Consider the following 9,473-nt stretch of genomic DNA (forward strand, 5'->3'; position numbering starts at 1 on the left):
ATAGGAGAAATAGACCTGGAACCAGGGCTTTTTCCAAGCTTCAGTGAGCGGGTCAAGAACAATGGAAGAGAAGAAGGGTCAAGCTGAGGAAGATGAGTTTAAGCCCCCAGACCCACCAAAATTGAGGGCCAAGAGAAGCACCGCCCCAAGCCCCGCCTGAGCTCCACCTATACTCCGCCTATTATTAATGTGCATAGATAGATGTTGTAATGACCTGAATATGCATTTAATCACATCTGAAAATTGTATAAAAGTGTTGATTCTCTGGAAAGCCGTTGAGCAAGTTTGTCCAGCGTGAGCTGGCTTGCTCCCAACGTTGAATAAACAAATACCTTGCTGCTTAAAGACAAAAAAGTCTCTGAGCAGTTTCTCGAACCGATTTTTTGGATTCAGTGAACTGAAATATACGTGCAAAACTTTCCGTCCTCCTGCTTGGAAAAACATTTCTTATGTTTCTAGAAACAGCAGTACTCCATCAGAGGGGGCTGTAGTTAAGAAAACATCACAGGTGAACTTTGGAATTTGCATTTACAAAGAGAAAAATACTCTTTGTGTGTCAGGTGCTTCCTGCCTCAGTGAAGATGGTTTTACTCCTCATGGTAAGCACCTCTTGCCGTTTCACTGCTGCTCTCTAGATTTGGCCAGTCATGAAACTGTGAAGTGCAAAAGTGAGTAAAGCTTTGATATGTGCCTCTTCATGGTCGAAAGAGGAAAACATGGTTGTGTCTTACCCTGTCTACATGACAGGACTTGCCTTCCAGCTCACGCAACCACTGATCCAGCTGTCGCTGCAGCGTTTCATGCTGGCTCCAGTAGATTCCAAGGTGAAAGATCAGACAGGTGGATTTATCTGAGAATCTCACAGACTGTTTCTTTCTATTTATCTATTATGTTGCTTTTCCCTGACTGACGGATGCAGCTGTGGGAGCGACAGAGCCCCCAGTGTTGCTCACACAGGCAGGAGACGGATATGGGCAAAGAGGATGGAACCACTGGAATTCCTTCAGGTAAGGCAAAATAGCTCAGCTTTGAGACTTTGTCTCTTCTCTGTGCAGAGATCTGTATTTTTCGTGCTGGGATAGAGCCATCCCAGCTTGGTCAGTGTTGGTTGGCAGCATGAAGAATCTAGTGTGCACCCTTCAACACTGACACTGACATAATGCATTTTTGCAAAGTTTATTTTGTTTGAGAAACCAGTATAATGACTTTGCAGTTATTAGAGTATTTTGTAGCTACACCTGTATCTCTCCAGCAAGTAAGATCTGTGGTGTAGGCCAAGCTCCCTGACAGGTTGGACAGAATAATGATTTGCTGGATGAAGAAATCCCCCTTTAGATGTCTCCCTTGACTTTATGTACATACATGGGTGACACCATGTATGTCCAGGTTCCTTATTTACATTTTATTTTAAACAACTTTTATCCTCTGGTCATCAAGGTATCATAATTTCTGCTCTGTAGCAGTAGCTGTTTATTTGTTGGGTTTTTTTATTATTTGCAATTCAAACTGATCTTTTTACTATATAACCACTTGACAAAGAGATGTCCTACTCACATAAGGAATGCCTCAAGAGAAGGACAGTCCTGCATAATTTCCTTTCTCACAGAAAGCCTTCATATTGGAGAACTGGGGAATGTTACTTTCTGGCCCTGTACACTCTCCTGGGTAGAAAGGTCCTGAAACACAATTTATTGTAAAACACACAGTGGTTACAGAGCTAGCACAGTCAATGATATTCCTTTTATTACCACTCAGATGAGAACACAAAATGACATTGGAAAGCAGTGAACTCACCAGAAGGGCAGAGAAAGCCATTAAATTCAACACGCATCATATTTCATAATCAGAATCCTGCAGTCAGAGCTGACACCACTGAATGAGTTTGTTGCAGTCATGATAATATAAAACCCGCTGCATCTGCTTCCCTTGGCACTTTTCTTTGTAGCCCCTTGCAGTGTATGGGCTATTAATCATCAGTAGCCAGGGACACTGCAGACCAATGCACTTTGTATTGCATAAATTGAAAATGCATCACTATTAGAGAGAAAACTGCCTTCCGTACATCTCTATTTAGATAGGCAGTTTCCTGAAGGGCTGCCATGCCATTATGGCTAACCACTTAATTGGAGTTCTTTCCACAGCCTGGTAATTGAGGCTGGGGGGAGGATAATGCAATCCTTTTTGTAGCAGGTATGAAAGCAAGGCAGAGAGAGTATTCCTTTCCTTACCTGGGAACCCTGACTGGGCTCCAGCTGGAGCTGAGAAAATGTAGTCAGATGTACTGTGTCATTTAACCTCACTAAATTAACTTCACAAGTGAGAGGGTTGAGTGTACCTGTGAGGGGGAGAGGGATGCTGTGTAACTGGCCTGCTCATGGATTTTCAGTGTGGAGAGATCACCAGAGGAGGGGTGTTACCGTTCCTTCCATTAACTCTGTTCATGGAAGAGTTGGGTAAGCCGAGGTTTAGGAGGATCAAAAAGTTTTAGTGGCAACCTCAGAAAAGGCAAATGCAAATTCAGCCCTAAAAAGTGTTCTTTTTACAGAGAACTCATTTTATTCTAAGGTCATTTGTCCAAGTTTTATATATGTAAAGAAGAAAGATGAGTATTTAATGAAAATCTGAAGTAATTATTCAATGAAAAACTGTTTGTAACTGCATGTGTACATTGCTTCATGGTTTGAGTATTTTCTCTTGTATGACTGTGGTCAGTGTTTGGAACTTCACTGGTCTTTGGTTATAGCTGCCCACACTTAATTCTCATTACATCTACTATACTCTGTGGGTCTTGTTTATCAGTGTGTGCAGTCAGTGATGTTTCAGCAAGACCTGAGTCTGAGGCAGGGCTCACTGATTTACCTGATTGGCACTGACACAGTTTTCCATAAGGCACTAATTCCCAAGCCTTGATAAAGAAGTGACAGAGATGAGAGGCCCCTTCACACAGAAAAAAGAGGGGCATGGTAAAGTCATTCTCAGAATTGCACACAATAAGTGTCATATTCTTTTAAATCCTACCGGTTTGTGTCTTTTGATGCTGGGATTTAATCCTGTTATGAGTTAAACCGATCTAAATCCAGGCCGTTGTTGTCCTGCCCTGCTCTCCCAGTCTGCTCCTGGGGCTCTGGTGCTCTTCTGTGTGGCTGCAGCTAAAACAGCTTTTGGTAATACTCAGTCTCAGCTGGATCAGGTCTCAGAACTGGCACAGGGTGTATCTGTGTGTGTGATGGTGGTACCTAAAAGGGAACCAGCAAGTAGTGTTCAGTTTTAAACTCTGCTCACTACGTCAGCAGCAGGCAATGGGGACAGAGGGGTCACTTAGCACAGGAGCTATGAAGGAGAGCAGTGGCCTTATGAGGGAGGAGGGTTTACTCCTGTGGAGAGGACATGAAGGATTGAACTTCGAAGAAATCTAAGATTAGATCTGCTCAGTTAAAAGAGGAACCACTCAGATGTTGGCTAGTTGCCTTCACCTTGCAGTTTAATGAAAACTTAATTTCATTCTAGGTAAACTGTTGGTGGGTTATAACCAGCGCTAATTGTTGGTTATGGGGTGAAGCAGTCAGCTCATTGATCATGAAGAACATGGAATCATAGAATATCCTGAGCTGGAAGGGACCCATCAGGATCATCAAGTCCAAGTCCAGGCCCTGCACAGACACCCCAACAATCCCACCATGTCCCTGAGAGTGTTGTCCAAGAGCTCCTGGAGCTCTGGCGGCCTTGGGGCCATGACCACTGCCCTGGGGAGGCTGTTCAGTGCCCAACTACCCTCTAGGGGAAAGGTTTTTTCCTGATGTTACCATCTTTAACTGGAGGTAGCAAGGAATATGTGTTACTTTGAAGTATTCGGGTGGCTTTCTGTGATGTATGCAGGGAAGGAGGAAAACTATATTCACCTGGGTCGAGGCAAAGGGCAGGCAGGGAAAGCGGTATGACTCTGGGACTGATGTCCGTGTCTAATACACAAACAGGAATGCTACCTACAAAAAAAATTAGCAGAAGTGCAGTTAGGTAGATTTTGTGTGCTCTCTGCTATCTGTCACAAAGAACTGAAATCTTGAGGACTACCAGATCTGATTTTATGAGGTAAGTAGTTATAAGAACCACATTCAGGTTATGAAAAAGTCCTTTTGAAAAACAAGCAATGCCGTCTGCTCAGACTATTGCTCCTGATCACTACTGGTTTCTACAAAGTTGCCTATTCAAAAATATTGAAAGTTTTTCTTTTAAAAACTCAAGCAAACAAAATCCCCAAATCCACACACTCATATTTAACACTACCTGTGCTTAAATTCTAGCTTTGAATACAGGTTCTTTTGCACAAAGAAAAAGATTACATCAAGGCACAGAATATCTTGTTTAAAAAAATAAACTAAGTAGGGGTTTCCTAAATAATTTAACAGATGCAGTAAACAAAAATTATGACCTCATACAAAACTCCCTCAGCTTGCTACCATTTTTTCCCTGTGGTAACACATATGGGTTCTGTGTTTTGAGGCTTTAATTTTCATCACACTGTATCCTGTCCTTTGTCAGAGCAGTGTTGCAGGTGTAGAGTAATGACCCCAAGCCCTGTCAAATGCTGTGCTAGTTTTTCCTGTAAATTACAGTAACTGTATGCTAATGTCCCAATGTTTACTGTAAAATTGTTACTAATATAAAATAAAATATCCTAGTGTCAACCAGTGAGCATGGCTTTGAAAACAAGATCTCCTTATATTTGTTAGTTAATGTTATCAACATGATGAGGGGTTAAAATAGGAAACCTCTTCAAATAGTAAGTTCAGCTGATGAGAAAAAAATATAAAAAATCCTGTGCTATGAAAAGAGATTTCTTGTCTGTAGCCTCCTTTCTTTAAATGAATTTCTCTTAGTCAGCAACGACTTTTATTAATGCTTGGATTTCACTTGGGATTTCCCAACCCCTGGTTCACTCTGCTGAAAGGCTTTTACCAGTCTTACTGTGTTTTTAAAATGGTGTTGACTTGTTGCCCTTGTTAAACATAAAGTAATATTTAATATCAATTTAAGCTCCATCTTCAGTTGAACGAGTTACTCATGAGAGAACAAATACAGGTCAAAGTGAAATGCTTCTGAAGCATAGGAAGTTTTCATTCTTAAGGTATATAATTACTTTTCTCTTTCACTATTGGAATCACACACCCCGTTGTAAGACTTTTCAACAAGTGGAATAAATTACTGCAGCAAAGCCAGGTTTTATATTTATTTGGTCCTTGGGGGGATGCTGGAATTAAGACTAGAAGTAAATGAGGCCTCACTGATTCAGTATCGAGTGCCTCAAATGTGTTAATCAGTTAGCGTGTGATTTGTATGCTTCCTTCCTCACACACACTGTCCACAAAGGAAAATATAATCAGGGTTTAAAGTTATGTTGTAATCATCACTTTGAGTCTAGTGAATTGTTTCAATTTCTTATTGTATGTGAAAGAAAAGTCAAGCAAATTACAGCAAAATATTTCTATTAAAGCTGTATTTAACACATAATGCAATGCTATATGTCTCATACCTTGGTTTTTATACTATTAAAAACATTTCCCAGTGTGATTGCAGTAACTGCTCCCTGCCAAGAGCTGATGCTGCCCTGATAGTCAGTGGGCAGAACTTCTGGATTGATAGTTTGGGACCACAGAAAAATGAGCTGAGTAGTCAGACAGTGGGTCAGTGCCAGAGTCAGGAATAGAAATCACCTTCCCTTGCTCATTTCAAATGCTAAAAATCTTGACTCAAATCCATCTGCATGGTATTTCTCTAGGATGAAATCTTCCTGCAGCATCCTTCAAGGTGAACCACATCAGAGGGAGTACCCGCTGCTGGTGGTGCTGCAGAGACAAGGGTGGACAGCGTAGCACACCTCTAACTTCCTTAAGATCACTCAGCAAACTTTCTTCTCCTTGCTTTTCTATCCTTATATTGTGTTAATTTGCCTTTTTCTTTCTTGAATGTGCAGAATAACAGGAAATTGGTTCATTTGCCTCGGAGCACAGAAATGGAAGAGCCTTGGCCTTATCCCCGTCGAGAGGCAGCGCACGGAGGAAGAGGCCAGTGGGGTCAGACTGACTGTCTGTGCCAGCCATGGCTGCTCTGTGGGACAGGAAGGAAGGTAAGAACTGTGCCTCCAAGGTACAACTGCTTTACACCGTGCTGAGAACATCACAGTTTGGGCACTTACGTGCCCAAGGCTGTGTTAGGGAGACATGCAGTGTGCTTGTATCCACAGCGAAACTGCTTATGGATTTGACTTTGCTCCCTGTGTTGGACTACACTGAAGACTGAATTCAGAGTGCCACTGCCCTCTTACAGAGGGGAATCTCAGCCCAACCCTGCTCTACTCAGCAGGGCAAGAAAGCAGCAGGAGCAGTGTGGGGCAGTGCTCTGTGGGAGCTGGCACAAGCCTGGTGCTTTACACAGGCGAGGGATGACAGTGTGGATTACACACCGAAATCATCCCCCTGATCTGCCTGGGAACAGATGGTGTTCTCAGAATCGTTCTTTCTAGCAGCACTGATTTAGTACTGTTCCCCAGCTCCAAGGGAAGCAAAGTGATTCCCTTGCAGTTTTGCATCCCCCTGGCTCCATGAAGGCAGCTGGGAATGACAGCTAGCTTGATATGGCAATAACATGGCATTTTCACTACAGGGAAAATACAGCTCTAAAATCACCAAGTCATTTTTGTGAAACAGCATGTTCAGGATTAATTACTCCTGGAAGCTGTCGCAGCTGAAAGTGGAGCTATTTAAAGACTTACAGGTGCAGTGAGTCTGGGTCATCCGTGAAAATCACTGCCTGTTGACAAGAAATTTAACGGTTTGGTTTAGTTTCTAGGAAAGCAAGCACAATTGGATATGTTGAAATCTTAATGGTGCTTTCCCTTACTATTTGATACAGCTAGTAAAAAACCCCTGAACAATAAAACTCCCTCACCACAAGCTTTTATTATTTTAGGAAGTCAGCAGAAATGTCTTGAGACAACATTTGGAAAAAAGCTTCAGTTGATCAAAACCAAATTCGTCCCTCTGTGTATGCACAAATGCTTGATTTGCATTAATTTAATATTTTCAACTAGCTGTATTTGGAAAAATCAGTATCAGAAGCTTCCTTGCTGGCAAAGGATGTTGTCAGAACAGGAGGAGGACAGGGAATCAGAGGAAGTACTGCAGTGATGTGAAATGAAAGGGATGGTACAGCAAGTTAAGGAAGACGCCTTCAGTGGAGGAGCAGAAGGCAAAGTCTTCCTCATCTCCCTGCTTTGCTGTAGGACAGTTTTCCATTCTGCAAATACATGGGTTCACTTCATACTGCCTGCTAGAGTGAGCCCCAGCTAGTCCTAGAGGAAAACATAAACCTGTTTTTAAGGAGAGTTTGTTACAAGCTCTACCCAGAAAATATGGATGTATCCAACACTACCCTGGTTCTTCCATCCAGGACAGTTCTTTGCTACCATACCAGGTAGTTGCTCACTCTTTAATGTCACATATGCTATCCTGAGTGTGCTTCCTGTACCACGCTGTGAACACACCACCGTTTTGAAACAAAAACAAAAAGGAAAAGGAAGTTTCAGGGCTGTAAGGGCCTTGGAGAGCACAAAGGCCCAGTTCTGTCCAATGTGGCTGTGGACAACCTTTGCTAACTGGTGCTAGTGCTGGGCCATCCAGCTGTGAGGCCATATCTGCCACTGGGTCAGCTCTAAGTACAGGACACACAACCTCAGAGTACACAGGAGCTGATTTAAATTGCCAAACACACCTCCCTTGACCTGGACCTCCAAGCTGCCTGTTTTTCTAATAAGAAGAGAGTTCTTTAAAAGAGCCCCTAAGTGCTTTAAAGTGCTTTAAAAGTGTTTTTGTAACTTCAAAAGACTTGTATGTTCTGGCATATGGAGAAAGTCACACGGTACTTCTGGGTTTATAATTACAATAGTTGGTATCTTTCTTATTTGATTTTTTGTTCAAGTCATCTTTGAGATTACTGCTTCATCCAGTCATTTGTCACAGCCAGCTCTTTACTGAGGCACAACTAGCCTACTCTTCAGCACTAAGGAAAACTGTATTTGAAAATTATATTTAACAAAAGAAAAGTAGCCTTCAGCTGAAGATAGAAATACTTGTCAAATTACTCCATTGAAAATTTCCCATGGTATGTCAATCAGTAACTTCTCATTATTTAAGCAATTCCTCAGAAGTTAAGTGATTTTTAAAGTTCCAGAGTGTCAGCACTGCCTATAGAATCAGTAGTTAGTTGAACAGCTTTTGTATGAAACAAAAACACCTGCTGCCCACTGATGGGATCTGCAGTCATTAGAGCTGGATGAAAATTAGTTAGCAAAGTTTGGTACCTCTATGTATTTCAAATCAAGAGGAACTTCTGAAAGATTTCCATAAAGACAGAAAACACGAAAGAAATTATCTGGAAACATTTTCAGGATTTTAAATATGAAGCACTTTGTCACAAGGCAGGAAATTCTGTTCACGTTGATGGAATGTTAAAATGCACGTTTAAAAATGTTTCCTAAGTACAAGAGTGTTTCTTTCATAGATTTAACTGTCAGGACATCTCACTGCAGAATGTAGACACTTTTTAGTGTCATTGAAAACCAGAAATTTATTCAAAGCATATACATATGGAGCCTGTTGCCAGAAATAAGCAGTTCAGAGAAGAGAGTGCAAAGGGCTGTGTTCCTGTATTCCACCCTTTGCTGGTGCTAAGAGTTCTAGGATGTATTTCTTAGAGGCTTCTGAGAAAAGTTTTGAGCTCTGGAGACTTTATGCAATTATTTTGGGTTCAAGAGTGCAGAAGTATCGATTACCACACAGAGTCATCCATCAGCTGCAAGGAAAATGTTGGCCATTCTTTAACACTTGATTTTTTTTTTCCCATGCAGTTGCTGAATGCTTTCTTTGGCAAAACTGAAAGGTAGCCCCTTCAGAAATAGCTACCCTGAGTGCTGGAGGTTTATATCTGTAACAAGATAGTGAAATAGATTCTATTGCCTCTCTCACTGTAGAATTATGAAAATAGAGATAGAATTTTTTTATTTCTAAATCTTGAGCTCACCACTTGTGGTTTTAGTTTGTACAGGGTCAAAGTCTTGTCACATTGAAGTCTGAAGGTTGAATAGTTAATTATAAAAATAAAAATAAAAATTAAGATGAAAAGGCAGAAGTTAGGATCCTGAAATTCTGTGATTTATGGGCTGGGAAGGCACAGAAACAGACCCTGAGTGCTCTTTATTAGGTAATAACAATTGCAAGCCTGTGTACCTGGAGTTGTGTGATTTTTTCTGTTATATTAACAGTGTTATCTGACTTAGTCTCAAAAGGTCTCTTTCAGTAAGTAGTAACCTGAAAGCAAATTCAATGTAAAAAGTGTTTTCTACCAACTAATAAAGATTACTACTGTAGTAGTACTACTGCTACTATATGTTTTAGGCTAAAAGCATTAATGCAGCCACT

General features: G+C 41.3%; 1 long non-coding RNA gene across 1 annotated transcript; it reads left to right on the top strand.

The window, feature by feature from the left end:
• The first annotated feature begins 917 nt into the window (after positions 1 to 917).
• LOC116796863 lies at positions 918 to 7,147 on the top strand. The gene is made up of 3 exons (XR_004360517.1): positions 918 to 1,007; positions 5,972 to 6,124; positions 7,088 to 7,147. It is a non-coding gene; the product is annotated as an uncharacterized LOC116796863 (long non-coding RNA).
• The last annotated feature ends 2,326 nt before the right edge of the window (positions 7,148 to 9,473 follow it).

This window comes from Chiroxiphia lanceolata, chromosome 20 (genome assembly GCF_009829145.1).
Source record: "Chiroxiphia lanceolata isolate bChiLan1 chromosome 20, bChiLan1.pri, whole genome shotgun sequence".
Lineage (NCBI taxonomy): Eukaryota > Metazoa > Chordata > Aves > Passeriformes > Pipridae > Chiroxiphia > Chiroxiphia lanceolata.